At 35.1% G+C, this 27,958-nt stretch overlaps 1 protein-coding gene and 1 long non-coding RNA gene across 2 annotated transcripts in view; both read left to right on the top strand.

The window, feature by feature from the left end:
- LOC126737170 (bone morphogenetic protein receptor type-1B) overlaps positions 1–27,958 on the top strand; it is a 450,789-nt gene that overhangs the window by 81,874 nt on the left and 340,957 nt on the right. The window lies entirely within an intron of this gene.
- On the top strand, positions 13,585–14,814 carry LOC126737190 (uncharacterized). Its single transcript, XR_007660967.1, has 2 exons — positions 13,585–13,753; positions 13,831–14,814. It is a non-coding gene; the product is annotated as an uncharacterized LOC126737190 (long non-coding RNA).

The raw sequence follows: 27,958 nt of genomic DNA on the forward strand, positions 1-27,958 counted from the left end.
GTTAAGCGCGACTCCTAAAGTGATCTCCATTGCACCTGTTATGCGAAAACAAGCCAACCTTTGCAGTCTAGACAATTTTTGCAGTCTAGTCAGCTTTTGCTCACAATGCCTTTTCTTTTAACTGCCGTCCATCAGACCTAATTACAGCGGTGTAGAGCCGTAATGTGAGCGTGAGGCACGGATGTATGTCCCCACTGTTATTCAATCTATATTCTGATAAAATATTTAAACACGCGTTGCATGACCAGGAGTGCGAAGTTAAGATTAACGGTGAACTGATCGATACCATCCACTATGCCGACGACACCGCAATCTTATGTGATGATCTCCAGGACCTTCAACGTCTTTAAAACTTGATCAAGAGATGGATCTAAACATAAATACCACTAAAACTAAGTTTATGGCTTTCAGTCGTCAGCCGTCAGCCGTATAATGATGTTGCACTGATTGAAAGGGTTCCATGTTTCAAATAATCTTGGTTGTTATATTGCAGAGAATCTCGACCCGGAAAGAAGTCAAGTGCAGAATAGAGCCAGCTTGCGCAACCTTTCGTTGTCGACCCTTTCGTTTCGGTCGATACCGTAACCTTCTACTTACAATGAAGGGCAAGATAGAAGGCCATAAGGGAGTCGGTAGAAAACAAGCCTTGTGGTTATGAAATTTCAGAGAGTGGACCGGAATTCGAAGCGCAGAACAACTCTTTAGACTTACCGAAGACAGATCACAGCTCGCCATTGTGATTGCCAATATTAGAAGAATCTGATACGGCACCAGAAGAAGAAGAGTTAGTGAAGGTTTTACTTCCTGCCGACTATTCTTTGGAGTTGACACAATACATCGTTGGCGCGATACTTGATTCTTGCTTTATTCAGAAACCGGAACCTATGTTATATGAACTTTTGTATCACAAATCACCTGCTCTCCCACCTCTTTCAGTTTTAACCATAATTTTCAGTCTGCACAGTTTGCGTGCTTTGTCCTTCGTTTTCTTTACTTCTTTAGGTCTGATTATTGGTTAATTTACTCATCTTTCTCTTTGCACATTTCTTGTCTGAGAGGTCAATTGGAAAATCATCTTTAATATTGTAGATATTTGTTTATCTCTCGAATCCTTGAAAACTGGCTAAAAATATGGTACTTTTAGAATAGGGAGAATTATCATGGATAGAACATCATTTGGGCTGTGCTCTTTTGTTTCCATTCAAGTAAAGTACAAACATATTAATTTGTTATGTAAAATAAACAGCCATGGTCATTGTCTATTTTTGGATTGACAGTCGAAGTGACAATTGACTGATGCGTCTCAACCTAAGGTCGATTGTAGACGTCGCCGTTACGCCGTTTTTTTATTATGAGTTCATCCTATTGGATGTTTGTTCTGTCATTTGGATTTCGTTTACTTGAAAATTCCATGTGAGGTTTTGGGGGCCAAAAAGATTCTAGAACGTTTTTAACTAGAACGTTGGAGGTTGTACTACGGCCAAGGGTTTATTTAAGATCAAACCCACTGCGTCACATACTTTAGTGCCGCGTTTTTGGTAAGCCTCATTGGTTTGCGAGGTAAGACTTAAGATTACTACTTGATCCTATTTTAATAGAGGTTATTTAAAGTTCTTTTAGGGTTTCAGTTTCTAGTTTTGGTTTTTCGTTTTTTTATTTGGCTTGATATCTTTGTTTTTTTGGAATTATCCTGGAGTCTGGTTTACCTTTTGGGCAAGGCTTTTGTCTTCTTGGATTCGGAGATAGATACCTGATGTAACTCGCTTGACTAGTGGTTGAGTTAAACTCTGGACTCTTTTGGATTCTCACCACTGCGGTTTTGACATACTGCCCCTGTAGTGACTGGAACACACTACAAGAGGAACCGATACTGTTGGCTACCTAACTACAACCCCGTAGCAGCTTACCATCAGCTAAGTACTTAGTTTTAAGTCAATAAGTAGTGTTTATTTTCATTACCTATCTTTAATATTTTTGCTTACTTAATATTCATTAAATTAATACCCCATTATTTTATGCTCACACTTTTGCTTTATTAAGTGTAGTTTAATCTATTGAGTCAACTTGTGAAGCACGTATGATCATACTCGTTACGAACTAGAGGGTGTAAGTATACTCTATTTCCTTTTTGGTGAGAGCACAGTGCCTCATTATCTATGCCTAAGTAGCATAAATATAGGGTGAGTGTTCCATTTTTCTACATGTAACAAAATGATAATCCAGGCTGTTTTTACCAATTTTAAGTGGACAAGTCCTGTATGGTCTCAAATACAATAGGTCGTAAAATTCGGAACAATGGTTTCGAGTTCATTTTTATGACAAACGGGTTGCCAGTGTCGTCCCGACTATGGATATTGATTTTAATTTTTAAGTTAAATAATTATCTGTTATGAAAAATGTATAAATAATGTTGGATTTTATCTATTATCTATAAGATAAAGATTTTTAGAAAAAGTATGGCTGGTAGGTATAACCTATATTTATTAAATTAACAAGAAACATTTCTTAAAAGCGGAAAAGCCTCATTATAAAACTATGGCAAATAAAATTAAATATTAAAATTTGATTAATACCGCAATTTGATTGTTTTTTAAATGTTTAAAAAATTGTTGTAAAATTTAATTTTTTTAATACCAAACAATAAAAAATGCAACTCTCCAAACATATCTTGTCATTTATAAGAAAGGTACATAAATCTAAGGATCTTTTAATTTATTAACCATATTTACATATATTACAATAAAAATATTTACGAAATATACAAAAAAAAATCAATTTATAAATCACAAATTCCATTAGTCTCATCGCTTTCATCCGAATCAGACATTCTCACTGTTATAACTAAGGGTTCGACAGTTTCTTCTAGAAGATTATCGAGGGTCCGCATCTTTTCTTCTTCTTTTATAGCATGATTCACAGCATTGCTCCAGTTTTCTTGGGTAACGTTATCCACTGCTGCTTTCAGAAGTTCTCTCACATCTTTCAAATTAGTTTTTATTATTTCTTGCCACAAATCCTTTTACTCGAGCCCAAATTAATTCTGTAGGATTTAATTCACAATGGTAAGGTGGCAAACGAAGTACAGTTATATTGTGTTCTTTTGCCATTTCGTCAACAACGTGTCTTTTAAATTTTGATTTATTTTCTGTAACTATTGTCAGAAGCTCTGCTTTTACCGCGTCATCTCCAAAAGGTATTTCTTTTTCGGTAAGCCAGTTTTTTATTTCCCCTTTTCGCCAGCAGGATGATGGTAATTTTTCTATTAATCTTGAATGGTAGCTGGCATTGTCCATAACAATAATTGAATTTTCGGGAATTGACTTGATCATTTCGGAAAAATAATTTTCAACTACATCAGCGTTCATTTCTTCGTGGTAATCCTTAGTTGCCTTCGATTCGAATTCAAACAGACCGCCATCTCTGTGGCCCTTCCAGTCTGTGACCCTTACCAGAAGGAGACTTCAAGCCAGTCGATAAACCTTCTAAAAAAGCCTGACGGGAGCTTCCAACATTTTTATCCTGCCAGCACTTGCTCACGGTGTGTCCTTTGTTAAGCCAGGTTTCATCCAAATAATAAATGTTTCTTCCTTTCTTTCGATACTCCTTAATTTGCCTTAAATACTTTCTTTTCCAACAGACTATTTCTTCTTTATCTATTAAAATAGATTTTCTATTTTGCTTTTGCCAAGAAAAATGTAATTCGTGTAAAATTTTCCATAATTTTTTTCTTCCCATTTCTGGTACATTTACGTCTTTTTTTATAAGTATCAAAATTTTGTCGATAGTTGGGATTTCATTCTTAAAATAAAATGAATGTACTGTCCTCCTGATGATATGCTTTGCTGTCTCATCAACTGCTATCGGCTTCCTACCGGCAGTTTTCTTTACACTCTTCTTAGGCAAGTTCTCACAATTTTCACTTTTTCTGTCACTAAGAAGTCTGTAAATTGTTGCTTTACTTATACCTGTCATATTGGCACATGTAGAAACTAGATTTCTAACAGTACTTAGAGGCATTTGATGCACAAGTGCATCATGTACGTTTAGTACTATAGTCCTTGCTTTAAAATCTAAAACACCTTTACACACTACGGGGCTAAACTTTGACATTCTTACAGTTTTTCTTAAGTTTTTAGGATATATCTACATTATATACCATAAAATATAACTACCTGTTTGCATTTAAGATTGCACAATTTAGGTACCTATAATACTTATACCTCCATATTTACCTACCTAGACAATATCTACTTATAAGGGTTAAAAAGAACTTGTTCATTAGGTACTTAAGTAATTCAAAGAATTTATGGCTAAAATTGGCCTATTTCTTGCACAATTAAATAAACCCAACAACTGAAAACATTCAGGTCTTAATGTACTTGAAAAGTGAGACGCCAATGGTTTAAGACCGTTTTATGGCTATCGACCCTTTCGTGTGCTCCTACGGATTAAGAAATGGACTATAGACCAATCTAATTTATAATTTTTTACCTTTTGATTTAGTTACTAAACTGGTACTCACAGACACAGTAATGTAAACCATCAGGCATATATGTATGTTCTCATATACAGTGAGGACGCGCAAGTTGAAACAAATTCATTTAAAATTCTGGGGTGTGTTCGAAAAAAAACGCTCGGACACGTCGATTTTTATTTTTTGTCGATGCGATTTTGATGATGAATTCATGTATACAGGGTGAACCAAAAATAAGCAACGACCATCAACTTCAATTTTTTAAATGGAAACACCTATTTTTTATTCAATTTTTGAATTCTACATAGAATTTTAAGTTTTATTAATTTTAGTTTTTTAATAGGTATGTTTGATTGTTGACACCTTGTCACCATTTAACCGCATAGACACAGTATGTATTACTAGACAATTAGATATTTTGCTCGATTTACAAGAAAATCCACATAAATCAACTTGACAAGATGCTGCAGATCAGTCGTTTAGTAAATCATGTGCTCTAAAATATTTGCATAGGAATAAATGGCATCTATATAAAATTCATTTAATTCAGGACCTTATTGACAATGATCACATCCACAGAATAGAGTTTTCGAAATAATGATGAATAAATGTAAAGTGTGCAAACCCACAATTTTTAAGTAAGGTTATTTTTCCGACGAGGCAAGTTTTTTTTAAATGGTTCTGTAAATAAGCAAAATTTTAGTTATTGGGCACCAGAAAATCCACACTGGAGTATGGAAAGTCACACACAATTTCCCAAGAAGTTAAACGTATTGGCAGGAATTGTGGGCACGTCAATTGTGGGTCCCTATTTTATTGAGGACGCAGTTACCTTTGAAAAATATTTAGAGTTGCTTCAAAATCAGATAGTACCTAGTTTAATTGCATTTTACCAATGGTGAAAACCCATTTATACCGGCAGATTCGATATGGTTCCAACAGGATGGCGCTCCCCCACACTATTCGCGAATAGTACGATATTACCTTACCAACATTTTCCCAAATGGATGGATTGGAAGGGGGGGTTTTATTGAATGGCCAGCAAGGTCGCCAGATTTAACCCCATTGGATTTTTATCTATGGGGTTTTCTAAAATCTAAAGTTTATTTTGATAAACCTGAAAGTTTAGAAGAATTAAAAAATAGAATTAGAGCCGAAATACAACAAATCTGGCCTCAAACAATAAGTAAAGTATTACAAGAATTTGAATATCGACTTGGTTACTGTCAGGAAGTTAATGGTCAACAATTTGAACACTTATTTTAATGTTTTTTTTTATAAACTGTTCCAAAAATGCATGGTTATTTATAAAAAATTTAACCGCAAATTTCTAGGTATAGGACATGGTATACAAAATATACTTAAAATTCCATGCAGAATTCAAAAATGGAATAAAAAATATGTTTCTTTTAAAAAGTTGATGGTCGTTGCTCATTTTTGGTTCACCCTGTGTACAAGAATTCATCATCAAAAAAATCGATGAGTTGTAATTTAGTTGGGTACAAGAAGGACCATCCGATCCTTAAAATTTACTTTGAAAATCAAAACGCTTAACCAAAAAAAATAATAATAAACTACTTCGTTAGTATAATTATCTTTGGCTTAACTCAACTTGTTTAGTTAAATATTTTGAACTGTGCACTTTAATTGGCTTATTTTGTCCATTAATGACAAAGTAAAAAATGGATTAGATAGCGCGACAAGCGGTGGCTAATTAAATGAATTTAGATCGAATTGGGATCCCTGAATTTGGAATTACCTAATATTCGCACCAAACCCTAACAAGTTTTAAGAGATGATTTCAGGATTCCCCTCTCATATGGACTCTCAGTAAACGAATACAATACCAAAGAAGAATTCTATTATTATTATATAATTATTTAAAAAAAGATGAATCCGGATGTAACGACTTAATTATATTTTGTTAAATTACCATATGGTATTGCGTGGTATCTCGCTATATCATATCCCATTTACCGGGGCACGGGCCAACGCGCTGCATGGGTGTTAAAACCAGCTTTCGTAACGTTAATGGTGTCCGCGTAGGTGTTTGAAAAGTTTTTTTTTTAATAAAGAGGAAAGATTTCCGTTCCGTTTACCACCGTTTTTCGCTTTAATATATTCAGTGTTGTATTTTGATGATTATTTTTAATAAGAATTGCATTATAAAAGTTTTTAGATAACACATAAGATATTAAACTTAGTTAATATACTTGCTAATGGACAGATATCTTATTAGAATGGGGAACCTAATTATAATGTAAAATAAATTTAATAAAAATATTCTAATGAATATTACGCCCGGCCCCAATAATCAACGCTTAATGAAGTTGAAGAATTCAATGAACTGAGATAGCTAATTCACAAAAACATTAAGAAACATGAAATGAACCTGATTCGTTGGAAAAGACATATTAAACGGATGAATTGAGAAATAGGAACGAACGAGGTGGGTGGCTATACCAGTTCTAATAAGAGGAGCACATGCAAATAACTCACTCGGTTTAGACTACCACTCAGGCAACTCTACACGTGGAGACCCTCAGAAGACTGTCTCAAACCTATAATTAGAAACAAAATAGACTACATATTGGTCAACAAACGTTTTAGGGCATCAGTGATAAGAACATGTACAGAGTGGCCCAAATTCGACCCTCATCATTGGGATCTCGGAAACCGTAAGACAGCGTTACTCAAAGTGTGCTCCGGTAGGGCTCCGCCAGCAGTCATAATAAATGAATGCATTTATTAAAGTGGGCCCTATAAGAATAAAGTTATCTAAGATAAAAATTAACAACCAAAACGAAACGCCTACTTATAGGTGTTACTGGTACATATACGAAAATGTAATATATGTATTATTAAGTAAATGCCCGACCTATTAAGCGTCAAGTTCTAGTTTTATGGTTTCAAGTTTAAGTAGTAAGACATCTAATGACATACAAAAAACGTAAAAAAACTAAAGTATGACGAATCATACATTAATCTCGGATTTGTTGATTCCAACGGCTCACCTCTTTGTATGTTATGCAGCAAACTCCTTTCTAATAGTTCGATGGTGCCTGCTATATACTGCTTACAAAAGTAAAGAATTTTTTCTACGTAAAAAAGAACTATTATTAAGAAGCCAAAAAACTATAACGTATGCGACTCAGACTGTGAATGAAAAGGCTACGGAGGCATCGTATTTGGTTAGTTACCGCATTGCCCAGGCAGGAGAAGCACAGAGCATCTTTCTACAGTGCCGCTTTCGAACGATACAGTTACGCGCCGAATTGGTGATATTGCAGCAAACATAAAACAAGAACTGGTTTCACGGCTTCAAAATAACAAATTCGTCTTGCAAATGGATGAGTCGACTGATGTTGCTGGACTGGCCATCTTGCTAGTAATTGTGCGATATCCATATAAACATTCACTCGAGGAAGACTTGCTTATGTGCTCATCGCTGCCTACTAACACAACCGGAGAAGGAATTTTTAACACGATTAACATATTTTTTGAAGAGGACCAACTCGATTGGAATGATTGCATTGATATTTGTACCGATGGCGCCAAGGCAATGACAGGTAGATCAGCGGGTGCAATATCACGAATAAAAATGAAAGCGCCAAATTGTAGTTCCAGCCACTGCATCCTGCATAGACAATCACTCGCGGTTAAGAAAATACCACCAAAATTAAAATTGGTTCTTGATGAGTCAGTAAAAATAATTAATTTTGTCAAGTCATGTCCACTACAATCCCGATTGTTCTCAATATTATGTGAAGATTATGGTAGCGATCATAAAACACTATTGCTCCATACTGAAGTGAGATGGTTGTCTCAGGGTAAAACTTTGACAAGGCTTTTTGAACTAAGGCCAGAATTAGAAGCTTTTCTTACAGATGTTCCTTTTAATTTAAAAGACCGTTTGTCCGATAAAAGCAGATTATTTAGACTAGCATTTTTAGTAGACATGTTTGGAAAACTAAACGAATTATACCTCTCACTACAAGGAAAACAAACAACAGTTTTCAATGCTAACAACAAAATAACTGCCTTTAAAAGAAAATTAGATTTTTTGATTACTTGTTTTGGTAAGAGAGAAATCGAAAGCTTTTCATTGCTAAGTGAGTTCCTTAGTCACCATAGTCTTAGTGATAGATAAATATTTCAAAATGAAATATTTGTTGAATTGGTGCAATATCTCAATGATCTGCAAGGGACTTTTGAATTTTACTTTCCTGAAGAACAGAATACAAAACTGAAAATAAACTCATGGATTCAAAACCCTTTTTCATCTAAAATGCAAAAGCCTGAAAATATGTCAAATCAGATCTATGAATCATTTCTAGAAATGACATCGGCTACAAGCATGGAATCATTGTTTAAAATAATTTCACTAAATGATTTTTGGTGCTTCTTTGATGTTCTTCTGCCATTCCCAACAACGTATTTGTGTGAAACGGGATTTTCAGCATATACAGCTACAAAAACAAAATGCCGCAATAGACTGGATGCCGAACCAGACATGAGAATTCAACTTTCTTCTATCAAGCCTGACATTACCCAGTTAAAACCACACGTTCGGACCACACTGCCTCTGGACGGGGTGATAGAACTTTTGGAGATCTGTCTTCGTAATTCTTACTTTCAGGTCAAGGATAGATTCTACGCCCAAGACGAAGGACTTCCGATGGGTTCATCTCTTTCCCCAGTAATAGCAAACATCTTCATGGAATGGTTCGAGGAATATGCAATAGATGCCCCCCATTGCAAACCCAAGCTCTGGCTTCGATATGTGGACGACACCTTCATCATCTGGGACAAAGAGGAAAAAGCACTTCAGTAGTTTCTGCTTCACCTCAACAGCTTCAGACCAACAATCAAGTTCACGATGGAGACAGAGAAGGACTCAGCTCTACCTTTCCTAGATGTCCTCGTCAAAAAGGTCGGTGGAAATCTACGAACTTCAGTTTATAGAAAACCAACACACGCGGGCCAGTATCTTCACTATGAGTCCAACCATCCTGCAACCACCAAAGTAGGCATAATAAGATCCCTCTACAATAGAGCTCGAACCATCTGTAGAAACGACGAGGATCTCAAGACTGAAGTGGATACCATCTACAAAGACCTACAACAGAATGGATATCCAAAGAAGCTAATAAGTAGGACCATCCAAAGGACTTCTACCCATACCTTACATTAGGGGTACATCGGAACAAATCCGACGCATTGCCAGCAAGTACAATATTAGAACTGCCTTTAGATCTAGCACCACTATCAGAAGCGTGGTATCAAAGACCAAACCAGATGGCATGTTGGATACCAAAAATTGCGTCTACCGGATCCCATGTGAGTGCGGTGACTCATACATAGGTGAAACGAAGCGCCCCCTAGAAATCGGAGCGAAGTAACATCGCAGCTGGACCCAAAGAGGAGAGGTTTCCAAATCCGGAATAACAGAGCACGCGTGGCATAATAGACACAATATCCATTGGTCAGAAGCCAAGATTCTGCACAAGGAACAGCACTGGCGGAAGAGGCAGCTCGTAGAGGCAGCTTTCATTTCACAGAATCAGAGGATCTTCAGCCAGCCAAGCGTCGATATACCCAACATCTGGAAGCCTCTACTCTCAGGACAGTGTAGGATCTAGAGAGAGGCGTGTCCTCCCCCCCCAACTCTCTTCACGGATGACTTTCCTTTCCACATCGCTGCACACATCTAGTATATAAGCCTACAGAATAGTAGTTTGCTGTCAGTTTACACTTGATACACATTAAATAAATAAGACAATGCAAGTTCGACAAGATGTTTTCACTGTACCATTGTCTACCACCTTTAAAAACACATTACCCAGTTGATGAGGAATAAAAAACAATTACATGCCTCGCATTAAATGAACTTAGTGTTATCATTTGCTTACTAACTCACTATTTAGTGTATCTATCTTTTTTTGTATGATTACACTGCACAACAAATCGAAGGTTATTTTATGTTGACTGAAATATTTTTATTGTTGTTTACTTATTCGAGGCATCTGATTTCGAATCTGTCGTCAGTTTTACTCTAACAGCTCGAGTTGTTTAGATATAGCTACGTTCTTCTCATTTATCTTTATTTTTGGTTTTTTTATCTATTATAGTCGCGTTTTAGATAAATTATTGTAATTTTCATCATGACTTCGCTAAGAAGGGTCTGCATTAACGATCTGAATTGTTTTAGTTATATTTGTGGTGAATATGTTTTTCAAAAATTTCGATTGAATATGTCAGACTTTGTGAAACGAGCGTATTTAGAGTGTTTTGGTTTTTCTTTGGAAACAGATAACAAGTGCTGGGTGCCCAATATTGTGTGCAAAATTTGTGTTGAAGAATTACGTTTATGGGCCACTAAGAAGAGACTCTCTTTTAAATTCCAATCCCCAATGATTTGGCGTGAACCTTTAAATCATCACGATGACTGCTATTTTTGCGTTGTTAATATAAAAGGAATCAACAAGACGAACCGCTCCAAATGGATTTACCCCACATCAACATCAGCTGTGAGGCCTGTAAGGAGCTCAAAAGATACATCTTTACCATTACCATCTACATCTACAGAAAGTTCTGATGAATTGAATGAACTGAGTAGCATGAGCGATGACGAGTTTGTTCCAGAAAATCTCTTTGAACCAAAACCATTCGATCAAAGTCCACTTGATGATTTAATTATGATTTAATTAGAGACCTTGGACTATCCAAAACTTCGTCTGAATTATTGGCCTCCAGATTAAAAGAGAGAAATCTTTTAACTAAAGAAACTAAAGTTTATTATTACCGCACTCGAGAAAAAGACTTACTTCCCTTTTTCGCTGAGGAGGATAATTTTGTATTTTGTACTAATATTTCTGGTTTAATGACTGCCATGGGCTTGCAGAAATATGAACCAATCGATTGGCGTTTATTTATTGACTCGTCAAAACGGAGTTTGAAGTGTGTACTATTGCACAACGGAAATAAACTAGGCTCCATACCAATAGCACATTCAACTAAAGTTAAGGAAGAATACCCCACAATAGCACTGGTCATGAACAAAATCAAATATAACGATCATAAATGGGTGATTTGCGTTGATCTTAAGATGGTGAACTTCCTTTTAGGACAACAAGGAGGCTACACTAAATATCCTTGTTTTATGTGTTTATGGGATAGTAGAGCAAAATCAGAACATTGGTCAAGAAAAGAATGGCCCTCTAGGGAAGCACTACTTCCAGGTAGTCTTAATGTTATAAATGAACCTCTAGTGCCACGAGATCGTATCATATTGCCACCCCTGCACATTAAACTAGGTTTAATGAAGCAATATGTTAAGGCATTAAATAAAGATGGTGAATGTTTCAAATATATTTAAAGGAAATTTCCAAGTCTAAGTTCAGAAAAACTCAAGGCAGGTATATTTGATGGTCCACAAATTCGCAAGTTGGTAAACGATCCTAATTTCACCAGCTCAATGTCAGAAATTGAGAAGAATGCATGGGATTCCTTTGTTTGGGTTATCCAAAATTTCTTAGATAATAGGAAGGGTGATGATTACATTGCGCACGTCGAAGAGATGTCACACTTCCAGCGACTTGGATGTAACATGAGCATCAAAGTGCACTTCCTACACAGCCATTTACACCATTTTCCTGAAAATCTCGGTGACATGAGTGAAGAACAGGGTGAACGATTCCACCAAGATCTTCGAACCATGGAGGAACGATTTCAGGGTCGCTGGGATGCACATATGTTGGCCGATTTTTGCTGGAGTATTCAGAGTAGTAGTTCATTCAAAACTAGTAGAAAATCATATAAAAGAAAATTCCTGAGTGTATAGTTCTTGTAATTAAAAATGTTTGTACGTTGAGTGTATTTTTAATTCCCAAAAAATACTCCCTCCTTTTAACTCAAAAACTAGAGCTGACACATATAAACTGATGACATTATTTAATATCGGCATTAAAAATAAGCCTAGAATCATAAAAATATTCCATGCAACATACATGCTGTTGGGCGGTGTTATTAAACAATTCACATATGCAACTGCTTTTGCTTTTAATTTAGAGTTTAGGGTTCCGTTAAAAATTTCGTTTTTTAAAAGGGTTCCGTCACGAAAAAAGTTTGAGTAACACTGCCGTAAGAGATATAATGTCAATTACGGCACATTTAAATATGGCCCTAGATTTCTATTACCTTATTTTATTGACCTACATTTTTATAAAACCTTTGACGTATCAAAATTTAACCAATTTAATAGCAAAAACTGAGATTTTTTATAATTAAAAAAAAATTCTTAATACGAATCTGCTTTTATTTATTTTTTTAAAATTAAGTATTTAGTATTGACTTATTATTAATAAAAACTAATAAGCTGGCGAGTATAAGCAAATGTGGAGGAAATTCAACGCGTTGATATTTTTTGATCGTCAATATTAAAACAAAATTCGGCGGGGTTGAAATAAACTAAAGATGGCCTTCGCTTGCCGTCAAAATATCACACCTCGCGACTTTTCAACACAAAATACAGTCCTAAAATTTTACCAAAATCGTTTGGACCACGTTTTACGACTGTCTAATTCCTATTAGACAATAGTAATAATACCAAACTTTTGCGGTCTTAGGGCTTATCGGCTTATCGCGTTTTTTTTTTAAATTTTAGGTTTGGTTTCGTAAAAAAAAATGGCGATGTTAGGAACAAGATCAAGACGAATGCTTCAATGTTTGTAAATATTATTATGAAAATGTAAATACGTTAATTATTCTCCTAGTTTTTGTACTATTTTATTAGTATTCTGTTGTTAAAGTTGATTCGTATGATTTATTTAGGGTTCTACGTACTTACGTTTGGTTTTATTATTTTTATCTGGTGTTAAGTTTTTAAGTAGTTCATCTTGTTTGAGAGCTCCATTTTAGCCCCAATTTAAGTTATTTAGGATATGTTATTGTAAGTCCCTGTAGTTTTAATTTTCTAGAATTTGTATACTTGCTTGCTTTGTTTCTCGTTATTCTCCTAAAATTATTGGTCTCTTTTGGCAAAAACAATAAATATAATTCTAAATATTTCGAAACTGTTCCATCGGACTTTAAAAAGGACACGCTTCGTGACATTTCATTCAGTTTCAATTGTTTAGTCAGTTTTTACCTTGGAAACAATTAAACGACAGTCAAGGTGAGTTAGGTTAGTGTTTTTGACGTTGACAATAAAAATGTGTTTCCAAATTTCGTTACAATATTATATTTTCGAATTTTGGACTCTAAGGAAGATTATAATAGGTAGAGAGCAGCCTTAATATTTTAAAGCCACGTTTTACAATTTACAATTATATAATAAGTAAGACATTTTGTTAAAGGTTGTGGTAAATCCTCCCGGTTCCTCACGCTAATTTTCTTTGGAACTAAATATATCTAGGACGCAGATTCAGAGAGTTAAAAAAAAACGAGGTATCGACCATATAGAATCCATATTAGCCAAGAACTTAAGCCAGGAGACTGCGCAAGAAAGCTTGAATTTTGCTTAATGCTATGTTACATGAAGATGAGAATTTTTTGAATAAAATAATATGAACCGATGAATGCAATTTCTCCACGAGTGGTTTTTTTAACACAAATAATAAGCATTATTACGCAGTCGAAAACCCGTATCAAAATCAGCAAATTCGAAGACAGGGACGGGAGTCGTTTAGTGTTTGAATTAGGCTACATATATAGAAACAAAATTTTAGGGCCAGTTTTCTATATTGGAAATTTGAATTCTGAACAGTACTTAAATTTGCCACAAAACGATATATTTGATGCTCTAGATGACGAGCCGTTGAATATTGTTCAGCTATTATGGTGGCAACAGGACGGGGCACCACCACATAATGGTATTGTTGTGTTTCAGTTTCTTAATCAAACTTTTCCCAGTAAGTGAAGTGGAAACCAATGAGCAGTTCGCTGGCCTACCAGAAGCCCCGATTTGTTACCTCTTGATTATTTTTTATTGGGATATTTACCGTGTATTTAAAGAAAGTCCTCAAAATATAAATGTTTTACGCCATAATTTTACTTTGGGAATCACAAATTTACGGGCCAAACGAAAAATGATCCAACGGGCAGTTAGGAGTAATCTGCGGCGGCGGATTCAAAAATGCATCGAAGTTGAAGCAGGATTATTTCAGTATTTCATGTATTTTTTTATTATAATCAATATATAATTTAATTACTGTTAAAAGTTTTAATTGTTATTTGGCTTTTTGGGTGGCAGGATTCGACAAAAAGTACGTCATATTTACTAATATATTTCTTTGTATATTGCTTTTTTATTTTTTTTCTTAATATATTGCTTTTTGTTACAGTTGTTTTTTTTTTAAGATGTTAGATGTTTGAAGTATAGTTTATTTAGTTATTTATATAGTATAACGGTAATTTTAACTGTTTTGTAAAAAATGCGAGATTTGATAATATTGATGATATTTCATAGGTATTTTATAAAATTAAATCATGGGGTAGATTAGTTTTTATTAATAATAAGTCGATACTTATAATTAAAAGAAAAAAAAATAAAAGCAGGTCCGTATTAAGAATTTATTTTTAATTATGGAAATTCTCAGTTTTTGCTATTAAATCGGTTAAAAATAAAAAAGTTTGATACGTCATGGGTTTTATAAAAATGTAGTTCAACAGAATAAGGTAATAAAAATCCAGGGCCGTATTTGAAAAAAAAAGTTGATGGTATCTCAAAAACGGAACGTCATATTTCAATTCTGAAAACGTCATCTTGTAGAGGAGAAAAAGTGCCCTTAACAAAGTGTTATAAAAAATTAAAAAACATTTTTCCCGGTTTCGGTATTTTTCGGATATCTTCGGAACCACTCGAAATTTTTTTAAATTTTAAAACAGCATTTTGTTAAGTACCAAATTTAGCAACTTTGCCATAATTTAACCAACCTTGTATCTCTTACGGTTTCCGAGATCTCAATGATGAAGGTTGAATTTGGGCCACCCTGTACGTACCCTGAAACTGTCGTCCCATCAGACCACATCCTTCTCATAATAGAAATTAAAATAAAAATCAAGCGGAACCATGGATAGATTATGATATACTTCGGGACGGACCATCTAAAGTAGAGTGAGCATAAAATTAAATGAAATGGTAACGACGTTAGTCATATTACAACTAATTGAGGAGACGAATCTTGATAACGCATGGAATAACATGGAGGAAAAAATTATAAATACGACAAAAATGGATATATGATACAAACAAAATGTTACAAAGAAAAAATGGACGACAGAAAAACAACAGCGCATTAAGAAGATATGGCACATTTACAAGAATATCACGATGAGTATTACCTGAACAGGAAAATAAAAGAAAAAGAACTTTCTCTAACATACAAAATAAAAAGGGAGAAAGGGCACAAGAAAAGTAATTTAAAAACGATATATTAGCGAACTCTTTGCAGAAGATAATCTGGAACATGATTTGTCTGCATCATAAATTGCAATAGAAGACATTGCTAGAGGAATAAAAAGCTTGAAAGTAAAAAAAGGGTGGAACAGCTTTAGTGCCAGTGCCTGCCTTGTTTACAATATAGGAATAGGAATTCCCAACCAGTTGGCTTACATCTTTTTTATTTCATTTTGAAAGAAGAAAACCCCAATAAGATGTGAAGATCACAGATTGATTAGCTTGATGAGTTACACTCTGAAAATGTTCGGAAAAAATTCTCTGAAATAATGCAGTAGTATGTTGTAACATAATTAACTTGTTTCTAATTCTCAAAGAGGACTGATGGGTCTCACCCCTAAATATCAATTTAGATCTTAAATATAAAGGCAAGTTTTTATCTAGATATAGAAGAAGATACTTATATATAAGAAGATACTTAAACAAATTCTCGACATTCAGCCACTTCAACTGTTGTATCTTTAATGAAATGTGGTTAAATTTCTTGAGTCCATAAATAAATCGACAGCAGTTATTTTGCATCCTTTGAAGCCTTATTTTTTCAACCTGAGTAAGACATGGGTAAAAGAGAGTTAAACCTTAAGTCAATTTTAATAAAACTTTATTAACACTTTAAAGTTCAAAATATGTTTGTTTGCGTATAAAACTTTTAAACTTACCTATATCCTTTTACTCAGTCCTTCCATCCTGATCCTCAAACCTAAGCTTTGTGTCATATACAATTCTCAAATTTTTAGTTGTGTTCGAGTAGACAAGCTGCTGATCCTCCATCTCAAGATTAATGTATCCCCTAAGAAACTCTGAGTTGGGGCTTGATGTAAAGAGCAAGACCTTGGTTTTATCAGTATTTAATCCCAGTCCATGCTTTCTACTATACTGACAAATGTTGAATAAGTCACTGTTTATTTCGGTTTCTGCATCATTATAATGTTTAGGATTAAAGGTGTATAACACTTGTGTGTCATCGGCACGAGACTGTATTTGGGAGTATCTAGTTGTTTTATTCATATCAAAGGTGTATACTAGAAATAACAGAGGTTCCAAAATAGACCCCTGTGGGACTCCAGATTTTACAGTGCCCATTGCCGATATTCTCACCTGTGTACATATAAATAACCTGCTGCCTATCACATAAATACGATTTAAAAAAGCAAACCACTCTATCCGAAAATCTAAAATACTTTAATTTAGCACACATAAGATTATGATCAACACAATCTAACGCTTTTGAATAATGGAATAAGACTAGTATAGTAGCCAGCTTTTTATCCATGGCTAAAATTTTTGAATAATTTAAATTCATTAAAGTGCTTGTTGTACTAAAACCGGAACGAAAACCTGAGTGAGTGACTGGAAGGCAGCAAATTTGTCTGTACACCACTTTCTCAAGAAGCTTACTAAAAACAGGAAAGAGACTCACAGGTCTTAAATCGGTAATTCGAGATGGTAAAGTTACTTCAGGTAAAGGAAAGATAAAATTTGACTTTAACTCGTCAATACCTCTGCGTATCTCTGCCTGAGTAGGTAACGAAAAGTCAAAAGCAGAGGAGTCACGTCTATTTGATTCAAAAAATCTATGAGATCGGATCAGCTCCATTTTGTTTAAATATGGATAAAGAATAGTCATTTATCTTATCAGGATCTTGCAGTTCTATAGGCAATTCCGGCTTCGACCCTGTCATGGCTCCAGCTATCTTTAAACGTTTCCATATATTTATGGTATCCCGATTAGAGACGTATTTCAGGTACGCAGCATTTTCTCGCCTTACGGATGCTAGGGCAAAGCTCCGAAGCTCTTTTAAGCAATATCACGCTGTTTTAAAATAAGTTTCAAAGTATCCGTAAGCCAAGGAGTTGGCGGTCTGCTGAGTCTTACAGTTCGTACAGGCGCGTGAAAATTAAAAATATTGATTAAGTTTTCAGTTAAAAAGGTAATTTCATCATTAGTGTCCTGAATCTGATATATGTTGTTCCAATCTATGTTTTGCATATCTGTATAAAAAATATCTGTGTAAAGTGTTTGTACCGACCAAACAGCCACCCCAAGTTGACAATAAGTAAGGCTATGCTATCTGAAATTATGTCTGTATTTATAACACCTTGACTAATAACGAGAGATGAATCGCTAACCAGTATTGGATCCAGTAAAGTGGCTGTTGTTTTAGTAATGCTTGTTCGTTTATTAATTACTTCGTTTAAATTATAGGAGTTAAAACAAGCGCTTAAAGGATTACCAAGGTTTAGGAAATTGACATTCACGTCATCTGTTACCACAACATGATCAAAAACCGGAGTAATCTCTGATAAAATGGAGTGGAATTGCGCAGTTGATTCTGTTACAGATGTTTTGGGGGGCGATAAACCACTGCAATGAGAATGTGGCGTTTTTTAGCTTTTATACACGTTATAAACATCAGAGACAAACTCATTGCGAATGTAAACTGCTACCCCTCCCGCCCTGTTCATACGATCTTTCCGAAACATTTTATAATTTTTTATATTATAAAGATTAGTAGGTATGCCAGGCCCTAACCACGTCTCAGTTATACAAAATATACCAAAATCATGATTAAGTATGACATCACTTACGTAAGAAAAGTGAGCAACCAATGATCTTAATTTAGATTCCCAATTTAACAGTTTTAGTGTTATCTGACATTTTGCTAAAAATATTTGCATCCATTAAATTATAGCACATTACACTGATTTTTATTTCTAACCTCTTTTAGCACTTTCCAGGATTGTTTTCAGATGAGCATCCATACATATATATAGCCCTTTTGACGAAGTTGCTTGGCCTCTTTAAGCAACTGGTACGTGTTTTTATTCACTTCTTCATTAGCAAAAACACGCTTCATTTTTTGATTGATTCCACAGGCAGTTGTATTTAAATCCCCCTTTTCTCTTCGAATTTCATATAAATCCTGCACTACAGCCCTGGATTTAAAATTCATACTTGCTAGTGGTGGTTTTTCTTTGGGTATGATAGGTCCTCTACAATACTCTCTGAAAACTCTGTACCTACTTATAAATTTAATTACGTGAAAAGCCTTTTTCTTTATAACATCAGGAATATCTCCAATTTCAAATGTTTTTCAAAATTCAATCAGACAACTTGTTTTGCAACAACGTTAAGTCAGAACAAAGTTTGGTATTCTTCTTTTTTATTTCCTCTATCATCTCCCTCATAACTTTATTTGCTTGTTTTTGTTGTTCATATAAAGAGTTAAAGAGTTAAAATTCAAGGGATTGCTTCATAGTTGACACTTCACTTCTTAAGCCACTTTTTTCACCTTCAATTCCATTACTACTCATTGGTATCACTTTTGCCAGTTTCAGGAGAAGCACTTGATGGGGGAAAATTGCACTGTCGAAGTAGATTGCTTTTTACAATTTGTGCAAGACCAACACTTATTTTGTTCACTTATTCGTACCTCAAACTCACTTAAGTTTGCACACTCAGAATGATGCCACTTTTTACAGATACTACGTGAGACCTTATAGGCTGACTTGGGAATATTTTTGTCACAAACCACACAAGAAAGTGAACTTTTGCTTGTTTTACCTGCCATAACGACAAGTTCAAAAAACAGATACAAAGAAAAGTTCAAGAAAATCATCTGTCCGAGAATGACCCACCGGAATTTATTTATGATAAATAATGGTTAACAACATAGCATTCCTGAGTTTATTGTATGAACTAAAACGCTTTAAAACAGTACCCAATTGGATTCAAACTAACTTGTTTTTCCGATCGTATTATAGGACGTACTTCTCTAAACACGCAGTTCAAAAATGAAAATTTTCCGTAAGGTATTGATGGTGTTTTTCGTGGAATTTATAAGAGCGTTTTAAATACGTTATATGTAACAATTTCACGTACACTCACTTCTCTGTATACTCACTCCTCCCTGCATACCATATATGGTATGCAGATGACACAATCTTAATAGCAGATAATATGAATGACCTCCAAAGGCTCCTGGACATAATTGGAATGCACATTGCACAGCCCCCTTAGGGAAATTTAAATCAACATAATCAAAAAGACAAAATTCTTAGTAACCACCTGCAAATTAAATGAGTTCCAGAATGCGAGTTTCATATTATAGTAAAGACATAGAACGAGTAAATATCGGTAACTATCTGGGGACTTGGTTAATAACATTCACAAAAAGATACGTATGGTCCATACTGTTGTATGGTATGTAAGGCTGCACATTGAAGGTTAGGCTGAAAGCTGGAGCACTATTAATGAAAGGAAAATTATAGGGAAGAAGGGGTTTATGCTAAAAAAAGAATGTCGTTCGTGTTCGATCCTTGTTGTGCAATAGAATCAAAAGCCTAAGTTAAAGGTAAAAAATTAAACTGAAAAAAGTGAATTATGAGCTTTTCAATAATGCTTTCAATCCTTGAAAAAAGAAAATAGAGGAAGATATGGATAGTTAAAATAAATCTGTTCAGTATGAACAACAAAAAAGGCGACAGAAGACCTAGTTAGTAAAGTTAAAGCTTTGAGAAATAGAAATAGAAACACGGTACAGCGAATAGATTCATTGGAGTTAAAATTCAACCTAACAAGTCTCTCTCGTCTGAAATATATTTCCAGCAAGACGGCGTTCCTCCTCAATATGTTGTTCCCGTTCGGCAATGGCTAGGCGACGAGTTTCCAGATAAATGGATAGGGCGAAGGGGGCCTATAGAATCCTACTATGCCTGCTAGATCTCCTGATATAACGCCGTTAGACTTTTTTCTATGTGGTCATTTGAAATCTATTGTGTTTACTCCCCAACCTGAAAGTTTGGATGAACTTCGTCAACGCATCATCGAAAGCTGCCATGATATCCCACAACATGTTTTTGAAAATGTTTGTCAGGAATTTGAACATTGCCATGTATCATTGTTTGGCCAAATACGGGCAACATTTTGAACTTTTATTGAAATAAAAACTGATATTTTTATGTTTTTATTTTCTATCTAAACACATTAAGATAAACAAAGATTTTTCTAATTTTCTCGAAAACGAATCGACCGATTAAAAAAATCAAACGTCAAAATAAAAGACCTTTTAAACAAGCTATTACTCGATACCCTTTGCCATTTAAAATTTTTAAGGGGATGACCCTGGGAGGCAGAAGGTGAAAGAGGCTGAAGTAATTTTAGGTTAGAAAGTTGTCCCCCTTGACAAACCTTTTGACGTATTTCGGCGTTTTTTTTTTAAACAGTGGTTTTCGATAAATCCTTGGTGGGAAGTTCTCAAATGAACACCCTGTTCTGCAACATTGTAAGGCCCATCAATTTGCGGTTGACACACAAGACTCTTTCAATCCTAATAATATCTCTTTGCCATGTAGGGACATGGACATTCTTCCATAGCTCAAAGGCTCTTCCTTATTAATTAAATTTATTTTATTTGGTAAATTTAATGAAACTATTTTGAATTATCAGCTTTTTTCACTGACGACATTTTATGGAAATGGCATTCCGTTGAGTCAAATAGACACTTGCAAGAGTTTGAGTGTTTATATCAATTCGGATCTAAGATTCTCGAGTCATGCATCCTCAGTACAGAAAAGTTTTGGAAAATTTGAGGCGTTTGATATACCAACTAACTTTAGTTTTTGTGAATCATTAGTATTATCCCATTTTCATGATTGTAATATTGTTTATATCCCTTGTTTAACTCAAAATTACCAATTATCTTGTAAAACATTCAAAATGCATGCGGAAGGTTTAGTTGTAGTATGGAATTTTGCGATTTTCTTTTTTATTTTATTTTTACTCAATTTTTATAAACAGAAAGATAATAAAAATATTTTCTTAGGGCACTTTTAAAAAGACTTTAAAATTCTTTTGAAATTCGACGTTTTGATTCTCCAGGGCCATCATCTACTTCTGTCTGATCGCTTGGAATGAATGTTAGCTTCTTCAGAAGGAAAGACTCTTAAAAACTATTTTCATATAATCGCCAATTTTTGGCGACGCCTTGTATCATAAATCTCGTAATTTATCCTTCGTCTGAAGTGTAATTACTTGTTACCGAATAAAACAAAAAAAATCCTGGCCATATTAAAAAATAAAAGGGTCGATGCATGTCTTAAAAAGCCCATTTTTACCACGAGAGGTGATTGTTTCTCCGCCTACTTTGGTCTCATTATACTTTTTTTAACGCAAAAGAGGAACGAAACGGACTCTGGAGGTTTAATGGGCACCTTAAGAACCCGTTGGATCGTTGTAATTTGGGTACTTTACTTTTTTGGCTGCCAAAAAATATTTTATACTTGCAAATAACCTTGTGCATGTATTTCATCGAAGAGTTTAACTTCTGTTTTTTAACCATCAAGCTAAAATAATTTAAAAAGAGAATTCGAATATAAATCACGTGATTTCTATTCACTGTTTGTATCGTCAAAGCATTCTCAACAGCGATGTTCCTTAGGAACAGATGTAGGCCATAAAGGTGGGTACAGACGATTCGCAGTTTGCGATTCATAATGCAAGATTCGTTAATTCGCGCATCGTGTGAAGGAGTTTGGTTCGTTAAAAATTGATTCGTAAACCGAGTTCGCTCAGATCGCAGTGATTTGCTCTTGAGAGCGGCAAATCGACGAAATCAAAGGTTATGAATCACCATAAACTGCTGATTCGTTGAAATTCAGCGGCCGCTACAGACGATACGCGTTAATTTGTGTGCACAAGGCCATTATTATTGTGTATTATAGGTTATGTTTAAATATTGCTTATAATTTAATCCACATTTTTAAACTGCTCCTGAAAAATTAATAATTAAAAGCAATGGCCGGAGAATTCCAGTGGTCTGGATTTAATTTATGAAATCGAACAACGACGTCATTTGTGATCCGAAAGACAAACACTAGAAAAATAGAAATAAAAAAAAATATGCCTTTAAATCGCTGGGAAAAGAAAAATTTGGAGTGACTCCCGAAGATATTATAGAGAAGTATGGAAATTTATTGCAAAGTTATAGAAACTGTTGTCGGAAAGTAAAGAATAGTTCAAAGTCAGGAGTCGGAACAAGCGACGTTTAAAAACTAAACTGGTTTGCTTATGAAGCGCTCAACAGATTTATGAAAGGTGTTTATACACCGTATGGAGTAACAGACAGTATTATATAAGTAGCACAAGCTGTAGTCAGATCATCGTCGCTCTCCATATTTGCGAACAACTAAACGAACTATGAACCAATAACTCATCACGAACAACGCATAGTTTGTATGCTCTGTTCGTCAATTACACGAACTCGGCGAATCACGCATCGCGCATAACGAATCGGGAACTGCAAATCGTCTGTAGCGAGCTTAACAGTCGAAAACTAAAAATTTAATGTCCCATTGTGAACCCTGACCTGGATGATATTAAAATACAGGCAAATAACATTTTTATCGCCACACACATTGTCATTTTCAAGGAGCGATATTTAATTAATGAATTTATGAATAAGGCTGATGTAGTTTTCTATAAATAAACTAATTTATGCGAATTTGCTTATTTCTATCTGTCCAAGCCAATTTTAGTCGCGCAGAGAGTACCCAGACAAACATCTCGTGCCGTCTGGCTTTCGTGCCAAAAATACACATGTTGTGCTAGAACGCCCTGTTCCTACTTTATATTTATTTATTTCTTTTATTATTTACAGTTCGCATACGTTAAGATAAACGGGACTATTTACCGCGAAATCCATCAGCTACGCTGCGATCCTGCAGCCAGAAATACTACGGCGAGTTTCCGTTTTATTTTATATTTTAATAATTTGGATTATAATAGGATCCTTTTCTCGTTAAGTATTCCCTGTTAAATCAATCTTGCAAATTACCATCCTTTCAGTCTGCTGTATCACATGTACAAGCTATTCACTAGAATCATCACAAATAGATTTAAAGCGAAACTGGACGTTTATCAGCCAAGGGAACAGGCTTTTGACCAGGTCCATTGAATAGAATAAATCACTTTTCCTGATATCCGTGGACTACGAAAAAGCCTTTGACATTATAAATCAATATCAGATGTGTAATATTTCTACGAGAGAAACTTACAAAAAAACACCGTATTACGAATCAGTAAAAGGTACACAATATTTGTTCATACGATTCCAGAAAAACAGCTGTGGAAGGCCTAAAGCTAAGCCCGGGTGGATAAACAAATTTTAAATATTGCTTATAATGACCCATCTTTTTCTTCGTCCAAAATTTGGCATACAATAAATGAAAGTGAGCCTTTTAATATCTCGGCAAGGACAATACAAAGAAGACAAACCTGCAAAAAAACCTTCACACTGCGGAAGAAGAACGTAAAGCTACGCCTAAATTTTGCACTAGATCACCTTACCTGGACAGTGCAGAATTGGAAGAAGGTACTGTTCAGCGACGAATCTAAATATAATCTATTTTTTAGTGATGGAATAATGTTCATCGACCAAAGGGCCAAAGATTGAGTAAGAAGTATATTCGACCAACAATTAAGCATGGAGGTGGTAACGTGATGGTGTAGGGGTGCTTTTCTTTGTATGGTACGGGGCCTCTTCATCGGGTGGTAAGAAAAATGGAGCGGTTCATGTATTGAGATATTCTGTGGGATCTAATGGAGCCTTATACATGTCAATCAATGTCAACTTACATTTATATATTCGGTTGTTGAGAAGTAGCACCTAAATAGTTTGTATATAACTAATAGGCATGTTATTGTTCTGTAACTGCTTGGTATATTAAAATTGCCATTCTTGAACACATATATGCTGTGTTTCCCCCAGAAAGAAGATTCTTTAGCCAAAAATTGTGTAGTCGATCTGGATCTTAATTATTATAAAGCTAAACCCTGCAGCCTTTTTTCACTAGTTTCTCCAGAGCTGTATTTATGCATTTCACTACAACTGTGAAACTCACCTTTTCGCCCGTAATAGGATTAATGGCAGTTCTACACTTTCGAAACCCACAAGTTTCAACATGTTATTTCAACAGAATTTATAGTTGGGACCATAGATCCTGTGATGCTTAGCGCAAATCGTTGAACTCCGACCACTCGAATTTCATTTTCTCCGTGCAGGGCCACCAATCCATAGCCCCCTTATGTGAGTAGCTCCAGTGAAGGATGTTAGGGAACAGTTCTTAGATGCTACGAAAAGTCCCCCTGCAGCCCCAAAGCGCTTAGGTGACCTTCTTGATCCTGATATTTCTGTAATTGTACCATCAGAGTTGATCTAGGGTGATACTAAAAAATCATACTGTGCTGGAGTATTTCAGTTGCACGCCTCCCAGATGTGCAATGGGTGATATGCCAAGGTCTTTATGTCTCCTCGTGAAAAGTAGGAGCTCTGCTTTTTTATCAGCACACCTGTATGTATAAACATGCACTGTTTAAATCATTGAATGGACCGTCGACTACTAGACACCACAAAGTTGGACAGTACTCCTAGCCTCGACAGTTTACCAACTTCACAGGATAAAGTTTTGACATTTCATGATCATGTGGATAAAAAAGCTACTAAACTATCAATCTGTACATACAGGACAGCCTATTTTGGCTATTTCCACTCCCTAATGACGTATAATCTAATTAATTGGGGTCACACTGCATATATGCCCAAAATATTTGCTCGGCAAGGTTGTTGATTAAGCGTGATTGCGTGTGTGGCTTACAGAGTTTGCTTGAAGTCACATTTTAGACATATCAGGATTCTCACCCTACCCCGTACATACAGGGCAGCTCTTATTTGTCCCCTCCTCTAATCTTTTGAATGCGTATATAAAAATTTGAAATGTTGCACATATCATTAGCAACCTAAATACTACTTTTTGGTCCAAAACTTCAAAATGGCGGCGGGACGCCATTTTATAAAATAAAATTACATAGAAAGAGGGGAGTCATGCGATACATCGTTTGAAAGCTCCCACTGAATGCTTTATGGTCCTAGAATATTAAGTCATTACTTGTACTCTTAGCAAAATGACAGCCTTTCAAAATCTTATTTTTCGGATTTTTATTTCCTTTTAAAATAATTAAGCTTTAGGTAACACAGAAATTTAACTATTTCACTATAAAAGATGTTGAAAATGTCCATCATTAACTTCAAGACAGTAAAATAATCTATTGGAGAACTTCACGAACATTTTGAAAAGTGGCAATATCAATGTTGCGACATGCATCAATTATTCTTTGACGAAGAACGAAGATAGATTCTGGCTGGGTGACGTAGAATTTTGTTTCAAGTAGCCCCACAAAAAAAAGTCCAGAGGTGTAAGATCGGGCGATCTGGCTGGCCACTCGGTAGGCCCTCGACGACCAATCCACCTAATAGAGACTATTAGTCAAATAGTCTCCAATATTTCTGCTAAAGTGAGGCGATGCCGAAGTTTTGCAAAATGAGCCAGGGACCAAAAAGTAGTATTTAGGTTACTAATAATGTGTGCCAAATTTCGGGGCAAGTAAGAGCCGCACTGTATATTCTTGTGTGTCTGCTGTTTGTGAGGGAAAATCTTTTCAGGTTTGTGACTTATTTTGATACTAACAATAACTTTACCAGAAGTTGAAGTTCCTTGGTGGCATCAAATCGTAGACTTTCCCGGTCAGGCAGTGAGGTGTCCTACTATGGAGTTAAGTTTTTCAGGTTGCCTTGGCAACTTCCGTTGAAGACTTGCCCCCTTATTTCTACCCTGAAGAGGGTAAAAATCTTTTTAATTTTAAATGCATTTTATTCATGTGAGACATTTTCAATGCTGATTTTATAACAAAAAAAGTGTTTTAATGGATTTTATGCTATTAGAGTATTGTTAGATTAATTTTATATGTATGTGTAACCTTTAGAATTTTAATACTGTTTGGGTAATTTGCCATTTTTAATTGACTTGGGTAAGAGTTACATACTTTTTTGCAGTAATAAATACATTGAATTGAATTGAATTGAAATATGCTTGGCAGTACATAATGCTGCGAGAGCATGCCTCAATCCATATAACCTGGATATCTCTGGATATGGCTTCTGGATACTCGGCCGATTAGTGCGAAGCTGTTGCAAGTTGTTTCTACAGTTTTAAAGATGCGTTAATATAGAGCAAACCCCGATTAACATCCCATGATCTCTTCCCCAACTCAAAACCTTCTAAATAATTATAAACTTTGGTAATATTCCGTCATTCCCTTTATACTTATACATTTCCAAAACCATTGTTGCTGCTTCTGTCCAACTGTTATTAAGATTAATTGATCTTAAGAGTCTTTCAATGTACAAAATCAATATTCGACAGGCTCCTTATAATAAGAAGTTTTATGTCTTTAAAAAGAAAAGTAAACCGTCCAGACTCGAGCGGCATATGTATTTTGTCAAAATTGGTGTTAACACTCGGCACCTCGGCTTGGCGATGTTGTTCGTTCCGTTGTCTTCTAAATTAGGTCTGACGGCTGACGGATGCCATTTTGAGATACCGAGCCGGCAAGCGAAAAAATCGTCATTAGCGACCGCCAAAACGGGCTCCAATAATCCCAATCCATTCCTTGCCGATCTTGTTTTCTTTTTACTTGTCGACCATAATCGCGTGTCAAGACGGTTGAAGGCTTCTGGTTTCTTTTCGTAAATTGTTTCTCAGGGCTGCTCCTGCATATAAAAAAAGAATTCCTTGTTTACTAATATCAACACAGAAATATCTATCTTATACCTGCATTGAGAAAGAACCATATTTAAAAATTACAAAATAATAAAACCGGATATATTCACAGCAAAATGTTTATAAATATCTTAGCAGAGCGCGTTCGGGTATGAGCCATCATCAGTAAAAACTGATAGTTAAATGTGATTTTTTATTTTTTTTTATATAGGAAAAAGGGTCTTAAACTTAAAGATAGAAAGATAAGAGATATTGAGATATGTAAATTTTAGATGCAATACCAGATATCTTAGATACTTCCCGCATTATACCGTACACTATACGGAAAATGAAAAAAGTACCCAAAAAAAGAAGGGAAAGCATTTTAGGGCACATGGTTATAGGAAAAAAAGTCTTTGTTTTACTTCAAC

Source organism: Anthonomus grandis, chromosome 6, assembly GCF_022605725.1.
Source record: "Anthonomus grandis grandis chromosome 6, icAntGran1.3, whole genome shotgun sequence".
Classification (NCBI taxonomy): Eukaryota; Metazoa; Arthropoda; class Insecta; order Coleoptera; family Curculionidae; genus Anthonomus; species Anthonomus grandis.